Genomic DNA, 19,291 nt, shown 5'->3' with positions numbered 1-19,291 from the left:
CAGAATGGGAGGAGGTGTAGCACTATACACTAAAGATGACATTAAGGTCACAAGAATCTCAGATGTCCAGTACACTGGGGAATCCCTTTGGGTTAATTTGGCCAGAGGGAAGGACAAATGCTTGTATCTTGACGTAATCTATAGACCCCCAAGACAACAGGATGACCTGGATATGGAAATAATCGGAGATATAGAAAATATCACCTTGCGTGGGGACACAGTATTGCTAGGAGACTTCAACATGCCTGATGTGGATTGGGATACACTTACCTCTGCTTCCGGCAGCAGCAGGAGGCTCTTAAACTCTATGAAAGAAGCTGGTCTCAAGCAACTGGTATTAGTCCCAACAAGGGATCAGGCAATACTGGACCTACTACTTACCAATGGAGAGTGTCACAGAGGTCTCGGTGGGCGAGACATTGGCCTCCAGTGACCACAACATGGTATGGTTCAATCTTAGGAAAGGTTTTACTAAATCTACCACACTGACCAGGGTCCTCAAATTCAAGGACACAAACTTCCAAGACATGGGTTCCTTTGTTCACCAGGTGCTACAAAGCCAAGCAGAAACCAATAGCGTGGAAGGAATGTGGTCGTCTCTGAAAGCCACCATACAGGAAGCAACAAACCGCTATGTTAAATCAGTAAGTAAAAGGCGAAGGATCAACAAGCCGCAGTGGTTTACTGAGGAGATCTCGGACCTCATCAAGGAGAAGAAAAAAACATTCATCTCTTACAAACAATCGGGGAAACAGGACTCTAGAGCAGACTACCTGATCAAGTCAAAAGCCGTCAAAACAGCAGTCAGGGAGGCTAAATTCCACATGGAAGAGTCTCTAGCAAAGAACATCCAGAAGGGAGATAAATCCTTCTTCAGGTATATCAGTGACAGAAATAAAAACTCAGGCGGGATAGTACGTCTCAGGAATCCACTAGGAGACTATGTGGAAAAAGATTCAGAAAAAGCCCAACTATTAAATGAATACTTCTGCTCAGTATTCACCCGAGAAGCGCCGGGACTTGGCCCTCAGCTATAGACAAGGGTTGGCTCAGTTGACCCATTTAGAAACTTTGAGTTTACGCCCAGCAGTGTCTATGATGAGCTGTCAAGGCTTAAGGTTAACAAAGCAATGGGGCCTGACAACTTACACCCCAGGGTGCTTAGGGAGCTGAGTGATGTCTTGGCAGAGCCACTGTCTGAGCTCTTCAACCTCTCCCTTAGTACAGGCACCGTCCCGTTAGACTGGAGGACGGCTAACGTCATTCCACTCCACAAGAAAGGCTCAAAGCTGGAGACAGCAAACTACAGACCAGTGAGTCTAACATCGATAGTGAGCAAACTAATGGAAACCCTAATCAAACGCCAATTGGATAAGATCCTGGATGAGGAGAATCTACGGGATCCCCGTCAACATGGATTTACTAAGGGGAGATCATGCCAATCCAACCTGATCAGCTTCTTTAACTGGGTGATGGGGAAGCTGGATATTGGGGAGTCCCTGGACATCGTGTACCTGGACTTTAGCAAAGCATGCGATAGCGTACCACACCGCAGGTTGCTGAGCAAGATGAGTTCTATAGGATTAGGTGACACATTGACGAAATGGGTTGGGAACTGGCTCGGAGGTAGGCTTCAAAGGGTAGTGGTAAATGGCACCCCCTCCAAAATGACAGAGGTGATCAGTGGAGTGCCACAGGGCTCAGTCTTGGGCCCGATCCTATTCAACATCTTTATAAGGGACCTGGCAGAAGGGCTTCGAGGTAAGATAACATTATTCGCACGAAGATTCAATGCCCGACAACATGATGCACGACCTACTCCTACTGGAGCGCTGGTCTAGGACCTGGCAACTCAACTTCAATGCCAAAAAAATGCAAAGTTATGCACCTGGGCAGCCAAAATCCATGCAAGTCCTATACCCTTAATGGCGAGATCCTAGCAAAAATGGTAGCAGAATGAGACTTGGGGGTAATCGTCAGTGGGGACATGAAGTCTGCCAATCAAGTGGAGCAAGCTTCATCCAAGGCAAGACAAATCATGGGTTGCATACGAAGGGGTTTTGTCAGCCGTAAGGCGGAAGTCATTATGCCATTGTATAGATCCATGGTGAGGCCCCACCTGGAATACTGTGTGCAATTCTGGAGGCTGCATTATCGAAAGGATGTACTGAGGCTGGAGTCAGTGCAGAGAATGGCCACCCGGATGGTCTCGGGACTCAAGGATCTCCCATACGAGGAAAGGCTTGACAAATTGCAGCTTTACTCGCTCGAGGAACACAGGGAGAGGGGGGACATGATCGAGACGTTCAAGTATCTTACGGGCCGCATTGAGACGGAGGAAGATATCTTCTTTTTCAGGGGGCCCCACGACAACAAGAGGGCATCCATGGAAAATCAGGAGCGGGAAACTACGAGGTGACACCAGGAAATTCTTTTTCACTGAAAGGGTGGTTGATCGTTGGAATAGTCTTCCACTACAGGTGATTGAGGCCAGCAGCGTGCCTGATTTTAAGGCCAAATGGGATAGACACATGGGATCTATTCACAGCGCAAAGATAGGGGAGGGACATTAGGGTGGGCAGACTGGATGGGCCGTGGCCCTTATCTTCCGTCTATTTTCTATGTTTCTATGTTCTATGGAGTGACACCTAGTGGGCCAATTGACACACCCCAGCCGGAGGCCAAAACACGGACCATGTCGGGTCATCAACTGGATCCTTTTACAATAAGGACATTATACCTAAAGGACTTTTTATTCATGTTTTCTACATTTAATTGATTTTGAGTTTATAGAAATAAAGGATTGTTTGTCTCAAGGTTGACGTGTTTATCCCATTCCCCACTTGTGCTCTTCCTACAGTTTGTATATATCTCGATGTGTGTTTCAGAGTCCATGGAAATAGCCACTTTACATTGCCTTTCCTTTGAGGAATGAATGCTATTTTTTCAGTTTGAACAATTTTTCATAGCTGTTCATGCTAATACTATTCTAGAGGTTCTCATCCCAACATTGATCTATAGGACTTCTAAATGGCAGACAACTAGGAGTAAACTAAATATGAAAAATCCGTCCCTTGTCTTTTGAAAAAAAAAATGTTGAGAAAATTTTGAAAGTGCTCAGAACCTTGATAGTAATAAGAGACCACAAACGGGGTCAAGCCCCTAACTGTGCGTCTCTTAAGTTCAATAACAGCACTTAGAAAATAGCTTCAATCCAATGGTTAATTCTGTATATCTGTATACATTTCTTTATAAATTAATAGCAATGCACTTATCTTGAGGGGTGCTTCTCACATAAGATTACGGGTTCTGACACATTTCGCCAGACTGGCTTCTTCAGAGAACCCACTTCAACCAAGGTATGTAATATCAAGGTATTCAACAAGTCTGTCATGTTTAGGTCCCCAAGTCAATGCAGTTAAATATCCTCTGAGATAGGAACTTTGAGCAGGATTCTTCAAAAACCACGTTAAAAAGCAACGGTCTGTTAACACAAACATTTTGATAGCGAATCTAAAAAACTGAAACAAGACATTCTCAAAAAAATCATGCATGCAAATGAAGTCGGCAGACAGCAGCAAAGATTCACTGTCAAGAAAAAGCAAAAATACAACAGCGGGGGAGATGCCCACTCTCTCCTGATGCCCTAAAATCCCCACCGTAACTGCCACAACCCAACTGCCCCCCACCCCCACCCCTGCAGCAGGAGAGATGCCCATTCATGTGCTGCATTAAAATCCCTATTGCGACCCGATCTGACCCCCCTTCCACAGCAGGAGAGATGCCCCCTCTACCCCCACTTTCAAGTGACCACTGTCTCTGCCAACCCCTTCCCCTTCCCTCAAAATAGATGACCCAGAGGGATGTGGACACCCTCCTCCCAGCTGCTGCATCATCTAAAATGGGCCTTCCCCTCCACGGTGCACCGGGAAGGGTCCTAAGGTTCTGATTGGCGAGGAAACATAAGGCCCCTCCTTTGGGGTGTCTGGACCAATTAGAGCCTCAGGCCCCTCCCTGGATGCATTGGGAAGGGTCCTAAGGCTCTGATTGGCCAAGCTGAAGAGCCCTAACATTTTTAGTCTTTCCTCATACGAGAGCAGTTCCATCCCTTTTATCATCTTGGTCGCTCTTCTCTGAACCTTTTCTAGTGCCGCTATAAAAAAAATGTGCTGGGGTACCTGACCATCCTGGGGATTCGAACCCACCACCTTGGGAAGATGGAAGAAGTGCCTTTAACCACTGAGCCATATTAGCTGCCTAATATGATAAAGGAATCCAGACACCAACAATGGTCATATTATAATAACCCCAATCCCAAAAAATTGTAAAGAACCAGCAACATCAATAACCAACTATAGACCTGTAGCATCTATTCCATTTATGGTAAAAATCATGGAAGGACTGGTACACACCCAACTTATGGAATACCTTGACCAATTCTCCCTCCTGCACGAAACTCAATCTGGTTTTAGGCCTCTATTTAGCACTGAAACAGTAATTGCGGCCATTCTGGACAATTTGCGCTACTTGTTCAGTAAGGGCCTCAACGCCCTAATCATGCAATTTGACATGAGTTCCGCCTTTGACTTGGTAGACCATGGAAAACTGTTACAATGCCTAGACGCAATCGGAATCAGAGGAGAAGTACTGAACTGGTTTCGAGGTTTCCTTATATCACGCACATACCAAGTCCGTTTTAATCACGACCTCTCAGATACATGGAGCAATCCATCTGGCGTGCCACAAGGATCACCGCTATCCCCTTTGCTCTTCAATGTTTACATGTCCTCGCTGGGTGCACAACTATCCCAGCTGGGGATAAAACTATTTAGCTACGCTGATGACTTCACGATAATCATTCCATTCACCAACTCTTTCTCGGAAGTCACCCCCAAAGCAACAGAAGTATTAAATCGGATGGAGCAATGGATGACCGAATTCAGACTAAAACTAAACTCAGAGAAAACAAAATTTTTCATAGCAGCGCCATACCCACTCGACACTAAAGCACCAATGTGCATCAACAACCTCAGCTATCCAATTCAACCCACTATGAAGATATTGGGTGTAACATTGGACCAAAACCTGACCATGAAAGACCAGGTGGACTCCTTGATCAGAAAAATCTTTTATACTCTCTGGAAACTTCGGTCCATCAGAGCTTACTTTGATGCCTCATCATTTCAAATTCTAGTACAATCCCTTATTCTGAGTCAACTCAATTATTGTAACATTGCCTACTTGGCATTCCCCCAGAAATACATGCAGCGATTGCAACTGGTTCAAAATACAGCGGTTAGACTACTTTGTGGATTGAAGAAGTTTGATCATGTGACACCTTCCTACCGACTTTTACACTGGCTACCGACGGAGGCACGTGTGAAATTCAAGTTTGGTTGTATTTGCTTCAAGGTACTCTATGGCTTAACCCCTAAATACATAACAGACCTTTTCTCTTTCTCAACCAACAGACACAAGCGAAGCTCACACCTGAACTTTGTTTCTCCACCGGTTAGAGGTTGTAAATTTAAAAGTCATCATCAACATCTTCTCGCACATCAAGCAGCATTAGGGGGTAAAGACCTTGAACAATTGCTTGTGTCTACTACCTATGGAGAATTCAGGAAACGCCTGAAAACACATCTATTCCTGAAATACTTAGGAAACCAACCTATTCAATCTTAGTCCTTAACAACCGAGCGCAAGAACCACCTGTCGCTAAATCTGTACTTTGTTCGTTCATTCAATCTGTAACATTTCTAATCATTGTAAACCGCATAGAACTTCATGGTCTTGCGGTATATAAACTGTTATTATTATTATTTACACTGTGGACATTATGCCATCCTGATACACTATCCAGAATAAAAAAGTCCACTGATGACACTGACTGTGAGGACCATACAGTGGCGTAGTGAGGAAGGATGGGGAATGCAGACTGCCCTGGGCACCCTCTTGGTGAGGGTGCTGGTACCTTTTCTCCTCTTTGCTTACCCAACTACCTCTTCAAATGATCACCAGCAGCGAGCAACATCTTTTACTTGCTGCATGCGCTGGCCTCAGCTCTCCCTCTGACATCACTTCCTGTTTGCAGGACCTGGAAGTGATGTGTGAGGAGGGTCAAAAGCCCATTACAGTGGAAACTGCCTTTTCCCTTAATTTTTGGAGGGTATTTGGCAGTTTACAGTGGGGGCCAGGCCAGGTCTCCCACCATGTTATTCGTGTTTTCACCATATTCACGATGGTTTTTAATAGAAAACCACGAATAATATATGAAAAAGTTATTTCCGTTTTTTCTATATTTGCAGGTCTGTTAATCCCCTATCACTGTGAATACGGAGGAAGAAGTGTACCTGGGATGTGCAAAGAGCTGAAGGGACTACAGACAGTGCAGAATTCTGCAGTTAGAGTGATCTTTTCGATCTCTAAATATAACAAAATTACATCCTATATTATTAAATTACATTAGTTGCCAATACACGCAAGAATACATTTTAAGCTTTGTGTGATGGTTTTTAATATTTTATTTGGTCAAGGACCATCATATTTGCTAGAATTAGCCTTCTTATCTGTAAGTAGATCAGGACATGCTTTAGGGAAGAAGTTTACCTTCAATTTCCCTCCCCAAAACAACCCCGATCACCTAAGCAATGGAATGCATCTTTCTGTTATCAAGTCAAAATTTTGGCATTCGTTCTTATCATTGCAATAAATTCAAATAATTCACACACATATAGAATGCAATTATCCCATCTCTTATTTATAACTCGGAGCCTCTTCTATCAAACCGCGCTAGCAGTTTTTAGTGCGGAGAGCCGCGCTGAATGGCCCGCGCTGCTCCCAATGCTCGTAGAAACTCTATGAGCGTCAGCAGCAGCGTTGGCCATTCAGCGCAGCTCACCGCGCTACAAACTGCTAGCGCGGTTTGATAGAAGAGGCCCTTTAACCCTAGAGCTAGGATGGGACAGATGCGGTTGAGCACTAATGCATGGGGACAGCCTTGATACATGTCGGCAGTAGTCCCCAGCCGACTAAGCTGAATATTAAAGACTAGTCTTATAGCCCGTTACATTAACGGGTGCTAGAATATATGTGTGTGTGTGTCTGTCTTTATTTCTTTCTCTCTCTCTCTCTCTCCTTAGCCGCTTTCTTTCTTTCTGTCTTTCTTTTTCCTTGGCTGTCCATCACCACCCCTTGCCTGCTCCCCCTGTACATTCTCCCTTCCTTTTACCTCCCCTGTGTCCACCACCACCCCTTCACTGCTCTCCTTATGCAGTAGCAGCCCTTCTCCCTTTGTTTTACCTCCCCCTGTCCAGCAACACCTCTTTCCTTCTCCCCCTGTCCAACATTAGGCCTCCGTTCCTTTTTCTTCACCCCCCCCTGTCCATCAGCACCTCCTTCCTTCACCCCCTGTCCAGCAGTAGGCGTCCCTTCCTTTTTCTCCCCCCCCCTCCTTCTTATCCCTATGATACACTTACCTTGCTCTGCCCCTGATCAGAGGTTCCCGACAGCTGCCCAGTTGCACCCATTGGAAAAGTTCTCTCTGCCGCATCCTGCACCCCTCCTGACGCGACTCCCGCTGTCTTTCTTTCTGTCTGTCTCTGTCCCTGGCCCCCTTTGTCTTTCTGTCTTTCTGTGTATCTCCCTGCCCCTGTGTCTTTCTTCTTTTCTTTCTGTCTCCCTTCCTCCCTCTGTCTGTCTGTCCAAAGCAGCATTCCCTCCCCCTACACCAGTTCCCTGCAGCAGCATTAGTGTTTCCTCTACCCCCCTTTCCCTTCCTGCGGTACAGACTACGAACCTGGCAATTCCAGCATGTGCAGCAGTCCTCACACACTGCTTCGGGTCCTTCTACTGGCCTGATTTACTCTGGCACGTCACTGATGACATCATCAGAGATGCGGCAGAGCAAATCAGGGCAGTAGAAGGGCCTGAAGCAGCGTGTGAAGACTGCTGCACACGCTGCTTGAATCGCCAAGGTAGTCGGATCCGCGGGAAGGGAAGGGAAGGGGGGGCGGCAAAGGACTCGGGTCTCGATCCGGGGTGGAAAGTTGCTGGGCTCCTCGGTGGGGGCGCTGAGCGGCTGCAATCCCTCTCCTCCGAGACACTCCCCCACCCACCCGCTGGCCCGCTGGAGGAACGGAAATCGGCAGCTGGCTGCGGTCCCGACTTGTGGAAGCATCGGCGGCTGGTGACGTAAGCGTGCATGCGCACTCCTACATCTCACGGAAAACGGACGCACGCAGATGGGGGTGCGCATGCGCGGCCTAGCATTTTATTATATTAGATAAGTGGCTTTTAAACGTTTTATATAAAGAAAAATCAAAAGATTAGAAATAATAGCAACGATAACTTTAAGGATGAATGACGATTTAGCAGTACTTCATAAAGCTTATTAATGAAGCTTTACTGCACCCATCCAAAATCCTTAAAAAGTTATAAATAAGAGAGAAAGAAGAGGAAGAATGACGGGATAATTGCATGCTATATGAGTGAATTCTTTCTGTTATCAGGCGCCTCTAATCTGGAATGATTTACCATTTTTAATTAGATTAGAAATTTGTTATACGGTTTATAGAAAACATATAAAAACACTTTAAGAGATTTCTATCTTGAAATTGATTATGATTTGTGTTTGTGTGTATTTTAAGGTCGGTTTCCAGTTGTTGAATTCATTGTGATCCGCCATGAACTCATAAGGGCTTTGGCGAAATACAAATGGCAGTGTAATGTAATAAAACAAATTCAGTCTGGTTCTGATGCTGAAAATAACATTATGTATTTGTACAAGAATATACCGGTAGTTTTTATCTTTTATAGATTAGCAACAGAAAAACACATATACCAAGTCAGACCAAGTAAGAAAATGATAACATTTTCTGTTATTCTGGTCTCTGCACTAACCCTCTCTTCAACAAAGCCGCGTAACAACAGCCCCGATGCCCTTTAAATCTCTATGGGCTTCAGCGCCGTTACCGCGCAGCCTTGTAGAAGAGGGGGTAAATCCATGGAGCTTTTATTATCATTATATGAACTGAAGTCTGACTATTGTGTTAACTAACCAAAGGTCCTCTGTACAGTCTATATAACATATTCTTCCTACGATTAATGCAGCTGCCAGTATCAAAAAAACAGGCATTTGTTTGCGTAAATCTGGGGATTTAGATCATAAGCTCTGGAGTGAAAAAGGGACCATCACATGTCTTGACATGCAAATGTTATACCGCACATAAAATACAATCAGTGGTGTAGTAAGGTTAGGAGGCACCTGGGGCAGTGAAACCCTCCCCCTCTGCTCTTTCCTGCCCCCCCATTCCACATTTGCGCTCTCCCTCCCCACCCGAACCTCTTAATCTTTGCCAGCGCGAGCAGCTTCTGCAAGCATGCTCCTCGCGCCAGTGTTGGATTTCCCTCTGACATCACTTCCTGGCCCCTTGACCTGGAAGTGATTCAGAGTGGAGCCAGGCTGGCGCAAGCAACAGGCAGAAGTTGCTTATGCTAGCGAAGATAATGCAGAGGTACGGGGTGGGGGGAGGAATGACCCGAGGATAGCGTGGTGTGGCAAGGCGAGGTGGAGAGGTGCCAGCACCCCTACCCAAGGCAGTCCGTACCCCTCGCACCTCCCTTACTACGCCATAAACCACAATTCTCTACAAGGAATCTATGCGGTTTACAATAAGAATTAAATCAAGGTTTTGACGTTACCTTTCCGATTTGATCTTGTGATTGTTAGGGGGAGGGGTGAAGGATAGGGAGTTCATTACAGAGAAAAGAGATTTGTCATGAGTTTCTTCCTGAAGTCAAGGTAAGTGTTGGGTTGTCTTAGGTATGTTGGCAGTTTGTTCCAGATAAGAGATCCTTGGTATGCAAAGGTGACTTCAAACATCTTCTGCTGCCGAACTTGTTGAGGTGTTGGGAAGGATAGTTTGTAGCGTTGTGAAGCTTGTGCATTGAGGAAGGAGTGTGGGATTTTAATATCAGAAGTTAGTCCCTCCGAGTTTTCCCCATAGATCACTTTGTCATACATACAGTAGTGCCCTGCCTTGAAGATAGCATTTGTAGTGTACAGAACTGGAGAGGAATAGTGCAGATTCACTGAAATGGATGCAATAACTTCCCTCGATAGAACTGGACACCAATATTAATGTGCAGAGTATGCCAACAGCCTCAGATGCTGTCTTTTCTCATTATGGATAATCGGTTGTTTCCATGGCCTTTGCTGTTGGAAATAAATACAGGTTTAGGAAGAGGAACCTGGTAGGAACTCAGTTTTCTCGTGCCAAAATGAGCACTGTGCCAAGGTGAATATGAACCAAAACCATTGAAATTCATGTTGCTTTGGTCTACAATCCAGACAAAAAACAAACAACCAGTGACAGACACAGAAAGATAAATCCACAGCCAGCAAGCAAGCTTTTCCACTTGAAATCATACACCAGTAATGCTTAACTTCAGCTTTCATTAATGCTGAACAAGAAGATTCATGAAATCTGACAGATTAGGTTTCCCAATAAGAAAAGGTGCAATAATATGGCTCTTTAGTAGCACAAATGGACAAATATTTGACTGGCGAGTAGCCACAATTGATTGATGCCACGTAAACCGCAGCAATCATTCCTTAAACAATGCAATTTCAGAATCAAATTAAAGCAATAGGATTAAATCAGGTTAATATCGCATACAAAACTCCCTTTTTTGTTAAAATATCTCAGAAGTAAAAGGATAACTCGGCTAATGCCTTTTGTCTGCTCGTTTAATTACCGATATCATTAAGTAATCAATCACATTGTATTTCGAGTTTCCTTTTTCATTGTCAGTTTCAATCCAGAGCTGAATAAATCAGAGCACAGCATGCAGTCTTACTTTCCACTACATCCAAGATGGTTCAGTTTACAGTGCATCTGAAAGGCACAAAATGTATAGGTTTCCAAATTGGCGGCATGAAACAGAGAGCATACCAATTAAGCCAACGTCAAGACACACTGAATATAAAAGTAAGACCAAGTTACTCACCTGTAGAAGGTATTCCACAAGGACAGGAATATACAAGTCCTCACCACATGAGTGATGTCGCTGGCAGAGCCTGCATGGGAATAGAACCCACACAGGATGGGACCCTACTGGACTTAGTGCTTACAAACAGGGAAAGTGTTTCTGATGTTACAGTGGATGATCATCTGGCATCCAGTGATCACTGCAAGGTACGGTTTAATATTAAGATGTGTATAGAGAGGGCTCATTCAAAAGCAAAGGTTCTAGACTTTAAAAAAAACTAACTTTGGATGGGGGATTACATCAAGGAATTGTCTGGAAGGGAACATCTGGAAGATGTAGGAAAACAGTAGGCAAAACTAGGAGCTATTGTATGGGTAACCAACCATTTTGTAAGGGAAGTAAGTAAAGTTAAAAGCAAAAGAAGTCTGCTCTGGTTCTCAAAAGTAGTAGCTGAGAAGGTAAAGAAAAAAAAGAGGTCAGATTTCATAAACTACAAAAGATCGCAGAAAGAGGAAGACAGCCAAAAATATCTGGAAAAGTTAAGAGAGGCAGGTCAAGTAGTCAGGAAAGCAAAGATGCAAATGGAAGAAAAAATAGCTGACATGGTAAAATGGGAGTGGGGGGATAATACATTTTTTAGTTATATTAGTGATAGAAAGAAATGCAAAAGTGGCATTTTGAAACTCAAAGATGAAGGAGAGAAAGCTGATAAAGATAAGGCTGAATTTTTATGTCCTCTGGTTTTACCATTATCCTTTCTCTGGAAAAGATTTTGTTCTACGTTAATACCCTTCAAGTATTTGAACGTCTGAATCATATCTCCCCTGTCTCTCCTTTCCTCTAGGGTATACATATTCAGGGCTTCCAGTTCGTGAGGGGGGGGGAGGGCGATGCCGGTTCACTGGGGGGGGAAACTCGCTTTGATATACGAGTAACTTGGTTTACGAGCATGCTTCTGGAATGAATTATGCTTGTAAACCAAGGTTCCACTGTATTTGTTTTGTGTTCACAGCTGAAGTTCCCAGAGCGGAACAGCAGAAGACAAGCACAAATTGCGATGGAGGTGTGGTAGACCCTGATTGGTTTTCAGAGGATTCTGTTTGTGAGGAGCTAGCTAAACTAAAAGTGGACAAAGCGATGGGGCCAGATATGCATCCATGGGTACTGAAGGAACTTAGGGAAGTTATGGCGGCTCCTCTGGCTGACCTTTTCAATGCTACCGGAGGACTGGATAAGGGTGAATGCGGTCCATCTCCACAAAAGTGGAAGTAAAGAAGAAGTAGGAAACTACAGGCCAGTAAGTCTTACTTCTGTAGTAAGTAAATGAATGGACAAGCTTTTAAAACAGAGATTAGTGATGTTTCTGTAATCCAGTATTACAGGATCTGAGGCAATATGGATTCACTAGAGGCAGGTTTTGTCAGACAAAACTGATCAATTTCTTTGACTGGGTGACGAGAGAATTGGATAGAGGGAGTGCACTAGATTTGGTGCATTTAGATTTTAGCAAAGCCTTTGACAGTGTTCCACACAGGCGTCCAATAAATAAGCTGAGCGCCTTCGATATAGGCCCCAAAGTGATGGAGTGGGTCAGGAATTGTTTGAGTGGAAGGTGACAGAGGGCAGTGGTCAGTGGAGATCGCACTGAAGAAAGAGATGTTACCTGTGGTGTGCCTCAAATTTCAGCTCTTGGTCCTGTTCTTTTTTTTATTTTTTATTCATATTTAAAACTTCAATTGTGCACAAGAGATGATGCATTTACACAAAATATTAACATTAGAGCACAATATACTTAATAGAAATAATGACAAGACTTATTTTCCCCCACCCATTTTCCCAATTGAACAACTCATAAAAATACCTATAAACAACCTATCCATACCTCTTAACCAGTGCCCCTCCCCGGATGTGTATGTTTTCCTCATTTATATAAATAAATCAATCCTTACAATATTTAGTTAATGGTTCCCAAACTTCCATACATTTTTTATAATATCCCTTCTGAATGGCCATAAACCTTTCAATTTTAAAGACATAACATAGGGATTGCCACCAGAATGAATAATTTCATCTATCCCAATTTTTCCAATTCTTTAAAATAAGCTGCATGGCAACCCCCATCATTATAAACAAAGGTTTGCTATTTTTGGCCGAAATTTGACTTTTTGCCCTCATAGATGTTCCAAATAAAATGGTATCATACGATAGTGCCACTGGATTTTCTAATAAATTATTAACTTGATCCCAAATAGATCTCCAGAATTTTAGTATCAAGGGACAATAGTATATTAAATGATCCAACCTCCCAACTTCCAGATGACAGTGCCAGCATCTATTAGACTTGAAACTATCTACTCTATGCAAACGAACTGGGGTCCAAAATGCTCTGTGCAATAAGAAAAACCATGTTTGTCTCATAGATGCAGACATTGTACATCTCATTCTCCAAGACCAAATTAGTGGCCATTGAGACGCAGTAATTTGATGCTTTATCTCAGTGGTCTCCAACTCAAACCCTTTGCAGGGCCACATTTTGGATTTGTAGGTACTTGGAGGGCCTCAGAAAAAAATAGTTAATGTCTTAATAAAGAAATGACAATTTTGCATGAGGTAAAACTCTTTCTAGTTTATAAATCTTTCCTTTTGGCTAAGTCTTAATAATAATATTGTCATTTATAGCGAAAGAGACATATGATCAAGAAACTGTTTTATTTTACTTTTGTGATTATGATGAAAATACCGAGGGCCTCAAAATAGAACCTGGCGGGCCGTATGTGGCCCCCGGGCCGCAAGTTTGAGACCACTGCTTTATCTCAATGCTCCAAATGTCACGCAGACCAGTCACAAAAGTATAGATGGTTGCAGTTGAAGCTGGCCATTCAGGAAGTGTTCCCTGAATGGAAAAATTTGTAGGTTCAAAACAGCTTGTCGGTCTTATGTTTTCAGGTAGATTTCCTGGGACACCAGGCCGCTCAGTGGTATAAATTAATATCTGGATTTTTTAATAAGGTCCTGTTCTTTAAAAAAAATTTTGTAAGCAATATTAGAAACATGATGGCAGATAAGGCCCATCCAGTCTGCCCATTATCTCTTCGTCTCTCTAAGAGATCCCATGTGCCTATCCCAGGCATCTACCATCCTTTCTGTAAAAAAGTATTTCCTTAGATTACTCTGGAGTCTACCACCTCTTAACTTCATCCTATGCCCTCTCATTCCACAGCTTTCTTTCAAATGAAAAACACTCAATTCATGCACATTTACATCACATAGATATTTAATCGTCTCTATCATATCTCCCTTCTCCCACCTTTCCTCCAAAGTATACAGATTGAAATCTTTAAGTCTGTTCCCATACTCCTTATGATGAAGACCACACACCATTTTAGTAGCCTTCCTCTGGACAGACGCCATCCTTTTATTATCTTTTTGAAGGTGCGGAATCCAGAATTGTACACAATATTCTAAATGAGGTCTCACCAGAGTCTTTTACAGGGGCATCAATACCTCCTTTTTCCTACTGGCCATACCTCTCCCTATGCACCCTAACATCTTTCTAGCTTTCACCATCACCTTTTCAACCTGTTTGGCCACCTTAAGATCATCACATACAATCACACCCAAGTCCCGCTCTTCTGTCATGCACATAAGTTCTTCACCCCCTAAACTATATCGTTCCTTTGGGTTTTTGTAGCCCAAATGCATGATCTTGCATTTCTTGTCTGAAATTTGGCAGCTAAAATTGAATGCTCATTCTTCAAGCATTGCCAGGTCTTTCTTCAAGTTATTCACACCATTCTGGGTGTCTACTCTGTTGCAGATTTTGGTATCATCTGCAAAGAGGTAAATCTTACCCGACAACCCTTCAGCAATCTCATTTATAAAAATGTTAATAAGAATAAGCCCAAGAACAGAACCACACCACTGGTAACATCCCTTTCCTCAGAGCGATCTCCATTGATCACTATCCTCTGTCACCTTCCACTCAACCAGTTCTTGATCCAGCCCGTCACTTGGTGACCCATCCCGATAACATTCAGTTTATTTATTAGACGTCTGTATGGAACACTGTCAAAGGCTTTGCTAAAATCCAAATACACCACATCTAGCACACTCCCTCTATCCAATTCTCTGGTCACCCAGTCAAAGAAATTGATCAGATTTGTCTGACAAGATCTACCTCTAGTGAATCCATGTTGCCTCCAGTCATGTAAGCCACTGGATTCCAGAAATTTCACCATTCTCTGTTTTAAAAGCGTTTCCATTAATTTGCTTACCATAGAAGTAAGACTTACCGGCCTGTAATTCCCTACTTCTTCCTTACTTCCACTTTTGTGGAGAGGGACCACATCTGCCCTTCTCCAGTCCTCTGGTACCACTCCCGACTCTAGAGACTTCTTGAAAATGTATAAAATGTATTTTTAAAAAAGCTAGGAAGGAACAGATGGGGAGGAGCCAAGATTGCGGCACACTAATGGTGAGCTCTGTCCTCTGTGTAAAACTTACCTTCTCAAATTGCTTCGACATATTTCTTCTTTGAAGACTAATTTATTTATGCCGTATACAAAGGAAGGGAGCAGTGTGGGCTATTTCCTCACTGGCCCGTGCTTCTCAGCCGGTGCAACAGCATATGGAGAGGTATATCACTGGAGATTCAGCATTTACTTCTGGTAATGAGAGCCCTACTCAGCTACAGCCTGAAGGAGAGGCTGGGGATGGATGTTTCTCTTTCTCCCCCCAACGTCGGAGACTGTTTTGACACAGGAGCAGTGGTGTGAAACTGAACAGTGTCAACCTGAGGCTCCTGGTTTACAGCCTGAAAGATGCCAAGAATTAACCTTTAAAAAAAAGCACAGGAGATTTTACTAATTCAACTTCCAGAGAGTCACCATTGTGATTTGGAAGGCGATTAATGAACTAACAGCTGTTGTGATAAAATCCTTCACAAAGATAACATCTTTGTTATCTAAAATGGATAGTTTGGTAAAAACTGTGGAGGAGGTTAAACAGGACTCCTTTAGAAAATTCCAGGAGGTCTAAACTGATATTTTAAATTTAAAAGAATTTAAGACGACAGTTGTAAGAGATCAGTTAAATCTTAAGAGAAAGGTAGAACAGATGGAAAACTTTAATAGAAGATTAACCCCCTGTTCTATTAAACTGCGCTAGCAGTTTCTAGCGCAGAGAGCCGCGCTGAATGGCCAGCACTACTCCCGACGCTCATAGGAACTCTATAAGCGTCGGGAGCAGCATGGGCCATTCAGAGCAGCTCACCACACTACAAACTGCTAGTGCAGTTTAATAGAAGAGGCCCTAAATCTTTTGATTTTGAATTTTCCTTATGATCCTGCTATTCTGCCTATTGTTATGTTAAAAAAAAAAATCTTACTGTAGTGCTTACATTCTCAACACAAATGATTCCATCTTTTAAATAAGGTATATTATGTGCCTTGGTCTAAAGAAAAATCTCAGCCTGAGAATATTTCATCACAAGCTCCTGATCGACATCAATTGGACTTAAAGAATATTTCAGCTATATCAGAAGAATCAATATACGAAATCCCACAAAGATTAACTTTGATTGTTTCCATCATATTTGAACAGGATTTGAATAATCTTATGAAAATATATTTCCGCAATGTTCAAGTTCTGTATTGTGGTTATAGAGTGTGAATATATCCAGATGTTACAAAAGCAACGCAATACAGAAGGAAGGCGCTTTTTTTGGTCTTACCGACTAGAAACCTTGGCTATTGGAACAACTTTTAAATTGTTATATCCATGTAAATCTTTGGTCCGACTTGGAGGTGTTAAGTATGGGGTCCTTTTACTAAGATGAGCTAGCTGATTTAGCATGTGCTAAAGATTAGCGCACGGTAAATGCTAATGCGTCCATAGAATATAATAGGCAAATATGATCTTGACTTCAAGTCTCCTGATGATCCTGGATGCTATATCGTCTCTGATAAGCTGGCGGACCTCTATATGGGCTTCGTTAAAGATTATCCGGTTGTCGCTATTGAAGACCCCTTTGACCAAGATGACTGGGCTGCTTGGGCCAAGTTCACAGCCAGTGCCGGAATCCAGGTGGTTGGTGATGACTTGACTGTGACCAATCCCAAGCGAATTGCCCGGGCTGTGAAACAGAAAGCCTGCAACTGCCTGCTGCTCAAAGTCAACCAAATTGGAACTGTTACAGAGTCCCTGCAAGCCTTAAGCTGGCACAGGCAAATGGCCGGGGTGTAATGGTCAGTCACTGCTCTGGAGAAACAGAAGACACCTTCATTGCTGACTTGGTGGTTGGTCTCTGCACTGGACAGATAAAGACAGGCGCTCCCTGCAGATCTGAGCATCTTGCAAAGTACAACCAACTGCTAAGAATTGAAGAGGAACTGTGCAGCAAGGCACACTTTGCTGGCAGGAGCTTCAGGAAACCAGTCCTTAACTGAAGCCCTTTAGCAGGAGACAAGGGGGTTTTATTCCCAGGTACAGCGGCAGCGGCAAATAAGGCAAATAGAATGTTGGGTATGATAAAGAAAGGAATCTCGAGTAGATCGGAGAAAGTTATAATGCCGCTTTATAGGGCAATGGTCAGACCCCACTTGGAATACTGCGTCCAACATTGGTCTCCCTACCTAAAAAAGGATATAAAACTGCTGGAGAGGGTGCAGAGACGAGCAACTAAACTAGTGAAGGGTATGGAGAAACTGGAATATGAGGATCAACTTAAAACACTGGGATTGTTCTCCCTTGAGAAAAGGAGACTGCGTGGGGATATGATCGAGACCTTCAAAATACTGAAAGGAATCGACAAAATAGAGCAGAGAAGATTATTTACATTGTCCAATTTGACACGGACAAGAGGACATGAAATGAAGCTAAGGGGGGGCAAGTTCAGGACTAATATCAGGAAGTTCTGCTTCACACAGAGAGTGGTTGACATCTGGAATACTCTCCCAGGGGAGATTATTGCGGAATCGACAGTCCTAGGCTTCAAAAACAAACTAGATGCATATCTCCTTGAGAGAGGCATATAAAGATATGGTTGGCTATAAAATAAGCCAGGCGTATACCTAGCAGGGCCTCCGCGTGTGCGGATCGCCGGACTTGATGGACCGAAGGTCTGATCCGGAGATGGCGCTTCTTATGTTCTTATGTTCTTATGTACAGCACACCAAACTCCTTAGTGCATTATGAGCTCTTCCTCCCCGACACTTGTGCTTCACCTGAGGCTTTATTTTCCTTGCACTGTAATGTCTGCGTGAAAGTTAATTTAGCTGATTCCCTGTTGTGCATGTGAAATCAAATTTGTCTGGTTTAACATGTAGGGTATTCATATGAAGTTGTTACATGTATATAATGGTTTAATCAGATAAATAAAACCTGTATCTGCTGAAAAAAAAAAAAAAAAGCATTTAGCACGCGCTAAATCAGATAGCACACCTTAGTAAAAGAGGGGGTATTTTTTTTTTCCCTGAATAGCTGAAAGCGTTTATAGAATTGAAGAAAATAACAATTCCAGAAACTGACCGGATATGATAGACATTATCATTGAAGTTTGTGTTATGGCTTTTTCTTCTTTTGCAATGGCTATCCGTGTCTTATGGGCTTTCTTCCCCTTATTCCAGTGGTCTATGAAAGAAAATATATATATATATATTTTACATATGCATTTTTTGTTACTTTAAAAGAGCAATTTTCTTCCTTATTTCTGTAGCATGTCTTAACTTGTGTTTAATTGCACCTCACTGATCTGGTTTCTGTTCCTCAATAGCATCTCATTATGCTGTCATTTTCTGCTTTCTGTTCCAGTCTTGAGATTGCCTAGAGCGGGGGTGGGGAACAAAGGCCGCAGTCCAGTCGGGTTTTCTGGATTTCCCCAATGAGCGTGCATGAGATCTATTTGCATATAGTGGAGGCGGAGCATGCAAGTAGATCTCATGCATATTTGTTGGGGAAATCTGAAAACCCGACTGGATGGTGGCCTTCTTTCCCCACCCCTGGCCTAGAGACTTCCAGGTGACTGCTACCACTCTATTCCATAACAAAAACAAACTATGACGCGCTTAAAATGTCATATATTACACTGTCATTATGATGTTCTTCCTATAAACAACACACCCATAATTAGAACTTCCTAATCATACTTCTGGAGAATAGGCCTCAAAAAACAAACAGTGTTCAGATTCTTTTTAAAGATTTTAGCATCCTGCTCCATCCTCAAAAATAAAAGATACCTAATTCCACAAGTTGGGACCCGAAATGTAAAAGATAGTATTTCTGTATTCTTCCAATCTTACTG

At 43.0% G+C, this 19,291-nt stretch overlaps 1 protein-coding gene and 1 pseudogene across 1 annotated transcript in view; one reads left to right on the top strand and one right to left on the bottom strand.

The window, feature by feature from the left end:
- Nucleotides 1-19,291, bottom strand: part of ASCC3 (activating signal cointegrator 1 complex subunit 3) — a 938,401-nt gene that overhangs the window by 897,606 nt on the left and 21,504 nt on the right. The gene's annotated exons all lie outside the window — the stretch shown is intronic.
- On the top strand, nt 10,878-17,451 carry LOC117356724 (annotated as a pseudogene).

The sequence above is a fragment of the Geotrypetes seraphini genome, chromosome 3 (genome assembly GCF_902459505.1).
Source record: "Geotrypetes seraphini chromosome 3, aGeoSer1.1, whole genome shotgun sequence".
Classification (NCBI taxonomy): domain Eukaryota; kingdom Metazoa; phylum Chordata; class Amphibia; order Gymnophiona; family Dermophiidae; genus Geotrypetes; species Geotrypetes seraphini.
This window is presented reverse-complemented; position numbering and strand designations above follow the sequence as displayed.